The sequence below is a fragment of the Heterodontus francisci genome, chromosome 5 (genome assembly GCF_036365525.1).
Source record: "Heterodontus francisci isolate sHetFra1 chromosome 5, sHetFra1.hap1, whole genome shotgun sequence".
Classification (NCBI taxonomy): Eukaryota; Metazoa; Chordata; class Chondrichthyes; order Heterodontiformes; family Heterodontidae; genus Heterodontus; species Heterodontus francisci.
The window spans coordinates 56014566-56030135 of record NC_090375.1 but is presented as its reverse complement, the minus strand read 5'-3'; positions in this window follow the sequence as shown (position 1 = coordinate 56030135).

The following is a 15570-nucleotide window of genomic DNA, read 5'->3' as shown; positions in this document are numbered from 1 at the left end:
CCCCCCTAAACTTTTCCCTTCTCACTTTGAACTCGTGTCCCCTAGTAATTGAATCCCCCACTCTGGGAAAAAGCTTCTTGCTATCCACCCTGTCTATACCTCTCATGATTTTGTACACCTCAATCAGGTCGCCCCTCAACCTCCGTCTTTCTAATGAAAATAATCCTAATCTGCTCAACCTCTCTTCATAGCTAGCACCCTCCATACCAGGCAACATCCTGGTGAACCTCCTCTGCACCCTCTCCAAAGCATTTACATCCTTTTGGTAATGTGGCGACCAGAACTGCACGCCGTATTCCAGCATGTTTTCAAGAAGGAGTTAGATATAGCTCTTGAGTCTAAAGAGATCAAAGGTTATGGGGAGAAAGCAGGAACAGGTTACTGAGTTGGATAATCAGCCATGATCATAATGAATGGTGGAGCAGACTCGAAGGGCCGAATGGCCTACTCCTGCTCCTATTTTCTATGATATATCATTGCTGTTTTTGGGATTTTGTTGTTTGCAAATTTACTGATGTGTTTCCTACATTACCATGGTGACTACACTTCAAAAAGTACTTTATTGGCTGTGAAGCACTTTAGGACATTCTGAGGTTGTGAAAGATACTATATAAATTGCAAGTTTGATGTTTCTTTCTTTCTCTCTCTCACCTTTTTGCCTGATATATCTCTCACTCTAGCTTAAGGTCTTCAGGTCTCCTTGGAAAATCCTTTACGGCTGTTAAATAACTAAAGGCATAAAGTGTAAATTGTCACTGCTAATTGCTAAGAGCTGTTTGCCAGTAGGAGTAGGAGAGTTTGACTCAGTCTTTGATTTCACTTCCATTACAAAAATTACCCAGTGGACTCACCCTGAGGGGAATAACAGGGAAACAATGGATCTGAACGGATACACTCATTCAGTGATAAATGGGAATTTGGATTTAATACAGATCCAGGCAGATGAAACTTGGATCATCCACTTCCATACGTGAATTATTGAATTAAATTATTTGATAAACGAATCTCAGTAACATAGCTTTTCCTGCTCTCAAATATCAGCCAGCCAACTGAATTCACAACCAACACACTTTACAGGATGCAGACACAGACAGGGAGCCCAGTTAGATGCGAGAAAAAAATACTGAATTAACAAAAACAAAGGAACAGCTCCCCTGGTGTCTCAATTAGGTAAATACACTGAGCCATGCAGAAGAGGTCGATCCTCAATTAAACTTCCAGTTGATGAGTCAGTAGATTTCAGCTGGGATGGAGTAGGGGCTCTACCAGAGGCAGCACCTTTGGGTTGGGAGAGGAAACAATGGGCTGAATTTTACCAGCCCCCCGACGTCAGGCGTCGTGGCGGGGGGGGGGGCCCAGAAAATATCTGCGGAAGAGACCCGACACGGGCCTCGACGCCGGGAAGGCCCCATCCCATTTTACCAGTGGCGGTGAGGCCTCAGGATGGTCCCCCCATCCTCCCCCACCTCGGCTATGGAACCTTAACTTCAATATTAAAATCTATGTTAATCACTGAATAATTACCTACCTTTCCACAATAGCCGTCCCACGCCGATATTGCGGCTGGTCACCGGAAGTCCTGGGCCTTTGGATCTCCATTCGGAGATCCGAGGCGGAAAACTGCTGGGAAGGGGGCAGGAGTGAAGTTTTCAGGGTGGGGTGGAGTGAGCGGGGAAAACTCTTTCCATTGATTGCGGGGATGGTGGGAAGGGGTTGAGGGCCAAAGGTAATAAAGTTCGGAGGGGAAAGTTCAAGACCTGAAAAAAAGTTTCTTCTTGCGGGAGAGAAGGCAATTTACATATTTATTACTTAATGTGGGTGTGGGAGAGGGAATTGAGAATGTGAATAAATGTCTATCTTTATTTTTCAACATTTTGTCACTTAAAAAATTTTAGTGAGTCTGAACAGCCTGAAGCTCTTTAAATATGGTGCCGGCGTAGTGGCGCCGGATGCCGTTGCCGGGGACGAAGCACCCACCCCCTCCACATCATCGGGGCTGGTGTTGCGCCCCGTCCATGTAAATGAGCCGCTGCACAAAATATTGCAGCGGCTCAACAGTGCACAACTCGTGTGTGCGCGAGTTTTGAAGTTCACCACCGAGATCGGTGGCGAGCTTTCAAAATTTAGGCCAATATTGACATTGTTTCTGTTGCTGATTCTTATGCACTAATTCCTGCAGCAATGTCCATGCATATGGACATCAGGAGAGGGCAGGAATGGTCTCAGTTGTGGTGGATGACTATCCTGTGACTAATTCAGTCAGGTACTGGATGGTTGTATCTCCTGTACCTCAACATCACTCTCTGTGGTTCAGCTCTCGTCTTTAAATAGGTTCAAGTCCTACCTCACAGTACTAAGGGAATGCTGCACTGCCCAAGGTGCCATGCATTGGATGAGATGTGAAAACCAAGGCCCTGCCTGCCCTCTCAGGTGGACGTAAGAGATTGTATGGTACTTCACTGAAGAAGAGCAGGAGAGTTCTGCTAGTGTCCTGGGTTAGATTTATCCCTCAAACAACATCACCAACAGTTTTTCTGATCATTTACTTCATTGCTGTTTGTGGGACCTTGCTGTGTGAAAATTGGTTGCCATGTTTCCTACATTACAACAGTGACTGCACTTCAGAAGTACTTCATTGGTTGCAAAGTGATTTGGGATGTCCTGAGGTCATGAGCGGTGCAAATAAACAAGTCTTTCTTTAAAACAGATTATCTGGTCATTTATCTCATTGCGGTTTGTGGGACCTTGTTGGGTCCTATTTGGTTGCTGTGCTTGCCTACAAAAGAGCAGTGACCACACTTTAAAAATACATAATTGCTGTAAAGTTCAGGGGGAAACATTGGCCTAGACACTGGGAGAATTGCCTGCTGTCCTTCAAATTGTGGCATGGGATCTTTATCATCAACTTAAATTAATTGACCAAGATGGTGCTGAAATCTAACATCTTATCTGAAGGATGGCACCTCCAACAATGGGGCACGCTATTACAATGGAGTCTCCTTGTTTATGCGTACTCATCCTCATGTGGGCTGGGAGTCTACAACTTTCTGACCTGAAGAACTAAGAAATGAGTTTAAGTGACACAGTAACCAGTGAAAAGTCACTCACTTGATTGTCACTCACTCAGAACCTACTATGTCCACCATGTTGAGCTTTGAGCTCAAGTATTTTACTTCCATAACCTCTTTTAATTGAATTTGCAGAAGAGAAGAATTAAGGTATATCCACAGAAGGAGACTTTCCTTAAAAACAAAAACTGCTGGAAATGATCAGTAGGGCTGTAGTAATCGTAATTGGAAGAGATTATACTTTAAAAGGACCACCTTGGCTGTGATGTGCCATAGGATGTGAAAGGAATGATATAAATGTGAGTTCTTTCTTCATACAACTGTGCCTTAGCAAGGAACTGCCAAAGAACAGAGGGACATAAAAAATGATTCTGGATCCGATCTGATTTAAATAAAAGTGCAATTTGTCCAAGAGTTTCTTCTGTTGAAAACTATTCAAACTCCTTTCACCCTGGAACATGTTAACCTTTTATTTTTGAAAATAACTTTTATTTAATTTTCAGATTATCTCTGAATTGATGCATTGTGCAACTATCTAGGGAGCAGGAGTCAGGCTGATTTACCACTAGTAATTAACGTCTCTAGTAGAGATGATCATATCCTTTATTACTATTTGACTGCTATTTGCTCAAGGACCATAAAATCCTGCCCTTTTTATGGTGAGAAGCCATTTCAGTGCATTTTATGCATGGGCTGCTTCTTGCGAAAAGCTCTTTTTATGTCTCTTTCCCTTTTATATTCAGGTCACTGCCTCACTAGGATAGACTTATACAAGTAGAAATGTAATTTCAACAGTAAGAGAGACAATTTCTTGATAAGAACTAGACTCTGTCTTTCTTTCTCTGCTGATTTCCCCTTTCCTCTTCTCTCCTCAAATCAATGAGTCATGGGGCAGTATTACTCCATGAGCCGAGATTGCCTCTAGTATTTTTCCAAAGTGTGTGGTACTGTCGTGATTATGGCACAGATCTAGCAACCTGGGATATTACTCAGAGTTGGACCCACACTGCACATAAACTGTGTTTCCACTGAACATTCGGCAAAGTAGTGCCGGCAGAGCGAAACAGCTCCAAGGAAATTCCTGGTCATAGAGATTTTGAGTTCCAGACCCACCATGATGAGACTGGCTGCACTTGAAGCTAGTGTTAGACTATGCGATAGGCCTTTATAGTTCTCTAAAGTAACCATTCAATTGCAATAAGGAAGAAGACAGCTCACTACCACCATCACCACCACTACCGCCTTCTCAGGACAACTAAGGATGGGCCTTCTCATCTCCTGAGAGCAAATTTTAAAATGGGGCAATTCTTCCAGAATGTAGTGAGTGCTGGGAGACTATTTATCTCTTCAGGTAGTCAACTGTATCATTCAAGACTGAAATAGATAGATTTCTGTTAGGTAAAGGTATCAAAGGATATGAGACAGGGTCAAGGGATTGAACAAAAGCAAAAAGTGCTGGAAATACTCAGCGGCTGTAATTTTACAGTGGGCAGACAGGAGCCGGACTCCGACATAAATGTCGGTGCTGAACCCGCTTCCGCCCAGACTGGGGATCCGTCCTATATTTTCTGGATCCCCAGGCTTCAATTGGCCCGAGGCGAGACATCCACCCACTTGAGGGAGGAGGTTCCGCCTCAGTGAGCTGCCGGCCAATGAGCGGGCCGACATCTCTTAGTCTCAGCAGTACCACTGGGAGCGGTGGCCACTGCTGGGACTGCAGCCCAGCCGACCAAGGAGGAGACCAAGGAGCCGGGACTGAAGTAAAGTTTGGGTTGCCTCACCAGGGGATTCGGTCATGCCCTGGTGAGGCTAGGGTGGTCGTTTGGGGGGAGTGGGGCATCTTGGATCCCGGGGTTGGGTTGGGAGGCGATTGCCAGCCCCCCACAGGGTGCGGAAAGACCGGCAGCTATAGCTGGGCGGCCTTTCACGTCCCCAGCACACCCGCTTGCCATGGGTAAAATAGCCATGGAGGCGGGCGAGGGCCCTTAAGTGGCCGTTAAGTGGCCACTTAAGGGTTTTGATTGGCCTCGGGCGGGTGGGCTGCTTCTCATCCCCCGCCCCCTCACCACACCCCCCCCCCCCACTTCGTAAACGTGGTCGGAGGCGGAATCGGGGTGGTTAGGCCTCCCGGAGCCTGCTGCTCAATTTTACGCCGCTGCCACGCCACCATCCGACCCGCTGGGGCAGTGTAAAATTCCGTCCAGCGGATCTGGCAGCATCTGTGGAAAGAGAGGCAGAGGTAACGTTTCAGGTCAGTGACCTTTCATCAGAACTGGCAAAGGTTAGAATTGTAATAGGTTTTAAGCAAATAAAGCGGGGGTGGGGCAAACGACAACAAAAAGGATATTATCCCGCTTTATTTGCTTAAAACAAAGAACAAAGAACAAAGAACAGTACAGCACAGGAACAGGCCATTCGGCCCTCCAAGCCTCCGCCGATCTTGATGCCTGTCTAAACTAAAACCTTCTGCACTTCCGGGGACCGTATCCCTCTATTCCCATCCTATTCATGTATTTGTCAAGATGCCTCTTAAACGTCGCTACCGTACCAGCATCCACCACCTCCCCCGGCAGCAAGTTCCAGGCACTCACCACCCTCAGTGTAAAGAACTTGCCTCGCACATCCCCTCTAAACTTTGCCCCTCTCACCTTAAACCTATGTCCCCTAGTAACTGACTCTTCCACCCTGGGAAAAAGTTTCTGACTATCCACTCTGTCCATGCCGCTCATAACTTTGTAAACCTCTATCATGTCACCCCTCCACCTCCGTCATTCCAGTGAAAACAATCTGAGTTTATCCAACCTCTCCTCATAGCTAATGCCCTCCAGACCAGGCAACATCCTGGTAAGCCTCTTCTGTACCCTCTCCAAAGCCTCCACATCCTTCTGGTAGTGTGGTGACCAAAATTGCACGCAATGTTCTAAGTGTGGCCTAACTAAGGTGCTGTACAGCTGCAGCATGACTTGCCAATTTTTATACTCTATGCCCCGACCGATGAAGGCAAGCATGCCGTATGCCTTCTTGACTACCTTATCCACCTGCGTTGCCACTTTCAGTAACCTGTGGACCTGTACGCCCAGATCTCTCTGCCTGTCAATACTCCTAAGGGTTCTGCCATTTACTGTATACTTCCCACCTGTATTAGATCTTCCAAAATGCATTACCTCACATTTGTCCGGATTAAACTCCATCTGCCATTTCTCCGCCCAAATCTCCAACCGATCTATATCCTGCTGTATTCTCTGACAATCCTCATCACTATCCGCAACTCCACTAATCTTTGTGTGGTCCACAAACTTACTAATCAGACCAGCTACATTTTCCTCCAAATCATTTATATATAATACAAACAGCAAAGGTCCCAGCACTGATCTCTGCGGAACACCACTAGTCACAGCCCTCCATTCAGAAAAGCACCCTTCCACTGCTACCCTCTGTCTTCTATGACCGAGCCAGTTCTAAATCCATCTTGCCAGCTCACCTCTGATCCCATGTGACTTCACCTTTTGAACCAGTCTGCCATGAGGGACCTTGTCAAAGGCTTTACTGAAGTCCATATAGATAACATCCACTGCCCTTCCTTCATCAATCATCTTTGTCACTTCCTCAAAAAACTCAATCAAATTAGTAAGACACGACCTCCCCTTCACAAAACCATGCTGCCTCTCGCTAATAAGTTCATTTGTTTCCAAATGGGAGTAAATCCTGTCCCGAAGAATCCTCTCCAATAATTTCCCTACCACTGACGTAAGGCTCACTGGCCTATAATTTCCTGGATTATCCTTGCTACCCTTCTTAAACAAAGGAACAACATTGGCTATTCTCCAGTCCTCTTGGACCTCACCTGTAGCCAATGAGAATGCAACGATTTCTGTCAAGGCCCCAACAATTTCTTCCCTTGCCTCCCTCAGTATTCTAGGGTAGATCCCATCAGGCCCTGGGGACTTAATTACCTTAATGCTCTGCAAGACACCCAACACCTCCTCCTTTTTGATAATGAGATGACTGAGACTATCTACACTCCCTTCCCTAGGCTCATCATCCACCATGTCCTTCTCTTTGGTGAATACTGATGCAAAGTACTCATTTAGTACCTCATCCATTTCCTCTGGCTCCACACATAGATTCCTTCCTCTGTCCTTGAGTGGGCCAACCCTTACCCTGGTTACCCTCTTGCTCTTTATATATGTATAAAAAGCCTTGGGATTCTCCTTAATCCTGTTTGCCAATTACTTTTCATGACCCCTTTTAGCCCTCCTGACTCCTTGCTTAAGTTCCTTTCTACTTTCTTTATATTCCTCAAGGGCTTCGTCTGTTCCCAGCCCTTACAAATGCTTCCTTTTTCTTTTTGACTAGGCTCACAATATCCCGCGTTATGCAAGGTTCCCGAAACTTGCCAAACTTATCCTTCTTCCTCACAGGAACATGCTGGTCCTGGATTCCAATCAACTGGCATTTGAAAGACTCCCACATGTTAGATATTGATTTCCCCTCAAACAGCTGCCCCCAATCGAAATTCTTCAGTTCCTGCCTAATATTGTTATAATTAGCCTTCCCCCAATTTACTACCTTCACCTGAGGACTACTCTTATCCTTATCCACAAGTACCTTAAAACATAAGGAATTATGGTCACCCATAAACCTATTACATTGCTAAACTTTGCCAGTTCTGATGAAGGGTCACTGATCTGAAACGTTAACTCTGCTTCTCTCTCCACAAATGCTGCCAGACCTGCTGAGTATTTCCAGCACTTCTTGATTTTATTTCAGATTTCCAGCATCTGCAGTATTTTGCTTTTATTCAAGGGATTGAATAGTCTACTCCTGTTCGCATGACCTCACCACTCCCTATCACTTCAACCTTCTGCAACTTTACATTCCTCCAAGATCTTTGCACTCTTGTGCATCCTCTTCACTCTTCGCCCCACCAATGGCAGCCCTGCCTTCAGCCTCCTAGGCACTATGTTCTGGAATTCCCTCCATAAACCCCACTCCCTGTCTACCTCCCTCTACTCCTTTCATAAACCCTTTAAAGCCCAGTTCTCTGACCAACCAAGATTCTATGGCCCGGTGTCGATTTTTGTCTGATTACATTCCGATGAAAAACCTTGGATGTTTTTTCTACATTAAGGGCACCGTATAAATCCAAGTTATTGTCGTTGCCTTCGCCATTGTCAACCAGGCTGACTGTTTCTCCATCCCAAGTTCAAGATGTTGAAGGCAGTTGGAGTAACCACCTTCCCTGAGACCAGATAACCCAGCAGACTAGCAAAGCTGGGACCTTCCTAGTCTGCAGAGCTCAGTAGTGTACTGAACTGTGCATTAATATATCCATCCATTAGGATGAGCTACTCCTCTCTATTTCCAACTTTGTGATTCTCCTCTGCTTGAGTTTTTTAAAAATGTATTCATTCACAGGATGTAGGCATTGCTGGCAAGGCTAACATTTATTGTCCATCCCTAATTGCCACCTTTTTAAATTGCTATATGTAAGGCATGCGCCATGGAGAGGTCACTCCATAGTCACCTCACAGCGACCAAAACACCACGGAAGGCAGCAGTTACGGGTTATAAGTCCAGCTCAATTGGCGTAGAGATTGGGCATGACAGGTTGCCTTTGTCAGACTCCTTCTTCTTTGGCCTCCTTGTCTCGGGAGTCAATGGCTAAGTGCCTAGAGGTGGTCAGTGGTTTGTGAAGCAGAACCCGGAATGGCTATAAAGGCCAATTCTAGAGTGACAGACTCTTCCACAGGTGCTGCAGATGAAACTGGTTGTCGGGGCTGTTACACAGTTGGCTCTATCCTTGCGCTTCTGTCTTTTTTCCTACCAATTGCTAAGTCTCTTCGACTCACCACTCTTTAGCCCCGCCTTTATGGCTGTTCGCCAGCTCTGGCGATCACTGGCAACTGACTCCCACGACTTGTGATCAATGTTACAGGACTTCATGTCGCATTTGCAGACGTCTTTAAAGCAGAGACATGGACGGCCGGTGGGTCTGATACCAGTGACGAGCTCGCTGTACAATGCGTCCTTGGGGATCCTGCCATCTTCCATGCGGCTCACATGGCCAAGCCATCTCAAGCGCCGCTGGCTCAGTAGTGTGTATTAGCTGGGGGTGTTGGCCGCCTCGAGGACATCTGCTTTGGAGATATGGTCCTGCCACCTGATGCCAAGGATTCTTCGGAGGCAGCGAAGATGGAATGAATTGAGACGTTGCTCTTGGCTGACATATGTTGTCCAGGCCTCGCTGCCATAGAGCAAGGTACTAAGGACACAGGCTTGAAACACTCGGACTTTTGTGTTCCGTGTCAGTGCGCAATTTTCCCACACCCTCTTGGCCAGTCTGGACATAGCAGCGGGTGCCTTTCCCATGTGCTTGTTGATTTCTGCATCGAGAGACAGGTAACTGGTGATAGTTGAGCCTAGGTAGGTAAACTCTTGAACCACTTCCAGAGCATGGTCGCCAATATTGATGGATGGAGCATTTCTGGCGTCCTGTCCCATGATGTTCGTTTTCTTGAGGCTGATGGTTAGGCCAGATTCATTGCAGGCAGCCACAATCCTGTCGATGAGTCTCTGCAGACACTCTTCTGTGTGGGATGTTAAAGCAGCATCGTCAACAAAGAGGAGTTCCCTGATGAGGACCTTCCATACTTTGGTCTTCACTCTAAGACGGGCAAGGTTGAACAACCTGCCATCTGATCTTGTGTGGAGGAAAATTCCTTCTTCTGAAGACTTGAACGCATGTGAGAGCAGCAGGGAGAAGAAGATCCCAAACAGTGTAGATGCGAGAACACAGCCCTGTTTCACGCCACTCAGGAGAGGAAAGGGTGCAAATGTCACTTATCAGCCCAAGCTGAATGTTGTCCAAGCCTTGCTGCATACAAACATGGATGGCTTCAGTGTCAGAGGAACTTTAAATGCTGCTGAACATCGTACAATCATCAGCAAGCACTTCTGAAATAAAAAAACAGAAAGTGCTGGGAATATTCAGCAGGTCTGGCAGCATCTGACTTTACAATAGAGGAAAGGTCTTTGGTGAAGCAGCTGAAGATGGTTGGGCCTAGGACATGGCCCTGAGGAACCCATGCAACAATGTTCTGCTGCTTCAAACAAGCACAACCATTTTTCTTTGTGCTAGATATGACTCCAAACAGTGGAGAGATTTTCCACTAGAGGTCCTTGGATCACAGACCTGAAACGTTAACTCTGCTTCTCTCTCCACAGGTGCTGTCAGACCTGCTGAGTATTTCCAGCATTTCTTGTTTTTATTTCATATTTCCAGCATCTGCAGTATTTTGCTTTTATTTTGATGCCCTTGGTTAAATATTGCTTTCACTCTCAGCTCATCTCTAGAATTTAGATCTTTAGTCCATGTTCGGACCAAGACTGTAATGAGATATGGAACTGAGTGGCCCTGGCGCAACCCAAACTGAGCAGCGGTCAGTAATTATTGATGATGAAGTCCTGTTTCATGGCATTGTTGATAACACCTTCCAACACTTTGCTGATGATTGAGAGTCAGCTGATGGGGCAGTAATTGGCCAGATTGGATTTGTTTTGCTTTTTGTGGACAGGACATACCTGAGCAATTTTCCATTTGTCGGGTAGATGCCCATGTTGTAGCTGTACTGGAACAGCCTGGCTAGGGGCCCAGCTAGTCCTGGAGCACAAGTTTTGAGCACCATAGCTTGGATATTGTTGGGGCTCATAGCCTTTATTGTAACCAGTGCGTTCAGCTATTGCTTGATAAAACCTGGAGTGAATCTAATTGGTATCCTGAGGTGGTGGGGACCTCAGGAGGAGGCAGAGATGAATCATCCATTTGGCATTTCTGCTGAAGGTTCTTGTGAATGCTTCAGCCTTATCTTTTCAATTCACATTCTCGGCTCTGCCATCATTGAGTAAGTTTTTTAAAATTCTTTCATGGGATGTGAGCATTGCTGGCAAGGCCAACATTTGTTACCCATCCCTAATTGCCCATGAGAAGGTGGTCGTAAGCCACCTTCATGCAGCTTCCTCCTCCCATTAGTTGTTTACTTGTCTATATGTGACAGGACAGCAGATCCTTGGTCTGATGTATTGGTTGTGCGATTGCTTGGCTCTGTCTATAACATGCTGCTTCCACTGTTTAGTGTGCATGTAATCCTGTGTTGTAGCTTCACCAGGTTGGCACCTCATTTTCACTTGCTGATCCTGGCTGGCTCTTCTATGCTCCGCATTGCACCATTGAATCAGGGTTGGTCACCTGGATTGATGGTAATGTAGAGTGGGGGATATGCCGGACCATAAGGTTACAGATTGTGGTAAAATACAATTCTGCAGCTGCTGATGGCCCACTGTGCTTTGTGGATGCCCAATTTTGATCCGGTAGATATGTTCTGAATCTAACACAGTGATAGTGCCACCCACCTGCATCCTCCATGTGAGAAGTACACAAGTACTCCTGCCATCAGACATTGGCCCACATAAGCTGAGTGCAACTTTCGAATGGACAAATTCAGACTGGGGCAAGATGCAAACAAGTAATCAATTCTGCACTGTTGATGTTCCCTCACCTCAAACAGCGTCAGCAAACAAATAAATGTTTTGACAGATTCCCAGTTGGCAGGATTGTGTTCGTTAAACATTGTGTGTCACTGCAACTAAAAATAACTGCACCAAGTGGATGAACTCAACCGATTGAAACTTCAAACAAACAGTTTATTGGTTTAGATGAGCTTTATTTACTCAGTGACTAAATGGTGTGATGCCTTGGTTGCAATCATATGGAGAAAATAAACAGCCAACAACAGACTGCACTAGGCCTCAAGCTCCAAGTTACTTCTATGCAGCTACATATAAAAGGCTGATATCTAGCACTTGTCTGTCGCACTCTATTGCACCACACTCCACTATGTCACACTTTAGACATCACATTTCAAATTCTTAACAGTATAAAGAGTAAGTAAGGAAAACAGCAATTTCCAAGGGTGGGCTCTGTTTACAAACAAAACTTTCCAGCTCCTTCAGCTTGTAATGAGTTACACAGAGGGAAGAAACAGTTTGTAGTGAGTTACACAGAGGAAATAGCAGTTGGTAGTGAGTTACATGGAGGAAATAATGACAAGTAGTGTGTTACTTGGAGGAAATATACAGCCGATAGTGAATTACATGGAGGAAATAGATGGTTGGTACTGAGTTACATGGAGGGAACAGATGACTAGTAGTAAGCTACATGGAGGAAATATAGTGTTGGTAGTGAGTTACAGTGAGAAAATAGGTGGCTAGTAGTGAACTACACAGAGGAAATATACAGTCGGTTCTGAGTTACATGGAGGAAATAGGCAGTTGGTAGCTATGCAGAGAAAAATGGCTGCTAATAATGAGTTACACAGATGAGATAGATGGCTGGTCGTGAGTTACATGGAAGAAATGGACAGTTGGTAGTGAATTATACAGAGATAATACACGGCTGGTAGTGAATTATATAGACAATAGAATGCTGGCAGTGAATTACACAGAGACTATAGACAGCTGGTAGTGAAATATACAGACAATAGACGGCTGGTAGTGAATTATATAGACAATAGAATGCTGGCAGTGAATTACACAGAGACTATAGACAGCTGGTAGTGAAATATACAGACAATAGACGGCTGGTAGTGAGTAACACAGAGACAATTCACAGCTGGTCGTGAGTTATGCAGACAATAGACGGCTGGTAGTGACTTACACAGATACAATAGATGGCTGGTAGTGAATTATACAGTCAACAGATGGCTGGTAGTGAGTTACACAGATACAATAGACAGCTGGTAGTGAATTATACAGACAATAGACGGCTGGTAGTGAATTATACTAGACACTCGACGCTGGTAGTGAATTATACTAGACACTAGACGCTGGTAGTGAGTTACACAAAAACAACAGACGGCTGGTAATGAGTTACACAGAGACAATAGACAGCTGGTAGTGAATTATACAGACAATAGACGCTGGTAGTGAGTTATACAGATACAATAGATGGCTGGTAGTGAATTATACAGTCAATAGACGGCTGGTAGTGAATTATATAGACAATAGAATGCTGGCAGTGAATTACACAGAGACTATAGACAGCTGGTAGTGAAATATACAGACAATACACGGCTGGTAGTGAGTTACACAGAGACAATTCACGGCTGGTCGTGAGTTATACAGACAATAGAATGTTGGTAGTGAATTATACAGTCAACAGATGGCTGGTAGTGAGTTACACAGATACAATAGATGGCTGGTAGTGAATTATACAGTCAACAGATGGCTGGTAGTGAGTTACACAGATACAATAGACAGCTGGTAGTGAATTATACAGACAATAGACGGCTGGTAGTGAATTATACTAGACACTAGATACTGGTAGTGAGTTACACAAAAACAACAGATGGCTGGTAGTGAGTTACACAGAGACAATAGACAGCTGGTAGTGAATTATACAGACAATAGACGGCTGGTAGTGAATTATACTAGACACTAGATACTGGTAGTGAGTTACACAAAAACAACAGATGGCTGGTAATGAGTTACACAGAGACAATAGACGGCTGGTAGTGAATTATACAGACAATAGACGGCTGGTAGTGAATTATACTAGACACTAGACGCTGGTAGTGAATTATACTAGACACTAGACGCTGGTAGTGAGTTACACAAAAACAACAGACGGCTGGTAATGAGTTACACAGAGACAATAGACAGCTGGTAGTGAATTATACAGACAATAGACGCTGGTAGTGAGTTACACAGATACAATAGATGGCTGGTCGTGTATTATACAGTGAATAGAGGGCTGGTAGTGAATTACGTGGAGGAAATAGATGGTTGGTAATGAGTTAAACTGTAGAAGAAAAGAATGCTAGAAATACTTCGCATGTCGCCATCGTCTGTAAGAGAAAAAACAGGTTAACATATGAGGTGGAGAGCCAGCAAATAGTTTACATCTGAAACATTAACCCTTGACTTCTGTCTTTCAGATGCTGCCAGACCTGCTGGGCATTTTCTGTTTTAATTTGAGAGAACTGTGCTCACTCTGTACTTTCAAGCAACTTGCTCTGGATAAACTCTTTATTTACCATTTTCTGACCTTCAGTAAAAGACCCTTTTCACTTCCTGATCTGTGCACTAATCGAGATGATGAGTTTGTAGAAGAGAGAAATTTATGTCTGTAAAAAAAAATTCCATTATTAAAGTTGGGCCAGGAGTTAAAAGCAGGAAATCACAACCTCGCTCCAGCCTCAGCCTCCCTTCTGTAGAGTTACCCTTCCAAATGTGTACTTTGTATAGGTTCAGAAAGTAGAAAGTTCTTGCCCTCTACTGGTAAAGTTAGTCTGTTTCTTTTCATGAATTGTAGTTCAGCCTAAGATTTGCCTTCCTCTGAGATCCTGGAAGGGTTGAAGGTAGTTGGAACTGGTGGTGGCAGTTTGTTCACTGTAGCTTGACAATCATTTGCCCAGGTGTGGTTGTGAGATTCAAATTGTCTTTCACACTTTCACTCGTGCGATGTGCTGCTTTTTGCAGCTGATCCCAGTGAGAGGAAACCAGGATTTCCAAAGGAATATCAAATCATCCTTCTTTTTTTCATCAGTGCAGGAAATCTGACTTCAGCTCCAGTTCCCAGGTCATTGAAAAATAAATGCATGAGAGAGAGAGAGAGAGAGAGAGACGGAATGGAATTTCAGATGTCAGGGTTTGCTGATGGATGGTTGTCTCATTGTATTGTGTAGCTGAAATTGTCAGACTCATAAAAACTTTGGAAAGTTGATGCCTTTTTTAAAACTGAGAAACCTAGGTCCATGGGGAATAGTGTTACTGAGGCTGGAAATAACAGGAGAGAAGACCAGGTAAATCAAGTAGTATTTGAGTTCAAAGGTCACCCTCTTAGCTCAGTGGTAGCACCCTTGTCACTAATGGAAGTGTTGCTTGTCAGATGAGACATTAAATTGAGGCCCTGTCTGCCCTCTCAGGTGAACATAAAAGATTTCATAGCATCATTTGAAGAAGAGCAGGGAAGTTCTCCCCAGTGACCTGGGTTAATTTAACCAACACCACTTAACCAACACCTAAGAAACAAATGATCTGGTCATTTATTTCATTGTTGTTTGTGGGATCTAAACTTGCACAAATTGTCTGAATTTCTTCCTACATTACAACAGAAACCATGGGCTGGATTTTCCCGGCCCCTTGGAGACAGCCCTGGAGGTGGGGGGATTGGGAAAACAGAGGGAGGGGCCATGTTGGGATGGCTCTGCGCCATATTCCCGCCATGCGGGGAGCTTTCCCAGGGTCGGGCTGAGAACAGGATCAGCTGCCTGCTCCACGGAGGTGGACAGCCAATTAGAGTCATTAAGGCCCTAACTGGGGTGATTTTGTGGCATCGCTGGAACTTTCCTACCGTGGGAGCGTCTCATTGCCGCGTGTGGAGACCGCCAGCTAATTAGAGGAAGCCTCCCAGCAGCAGGCCAGAGGGCCGTCAGAGTTGAAG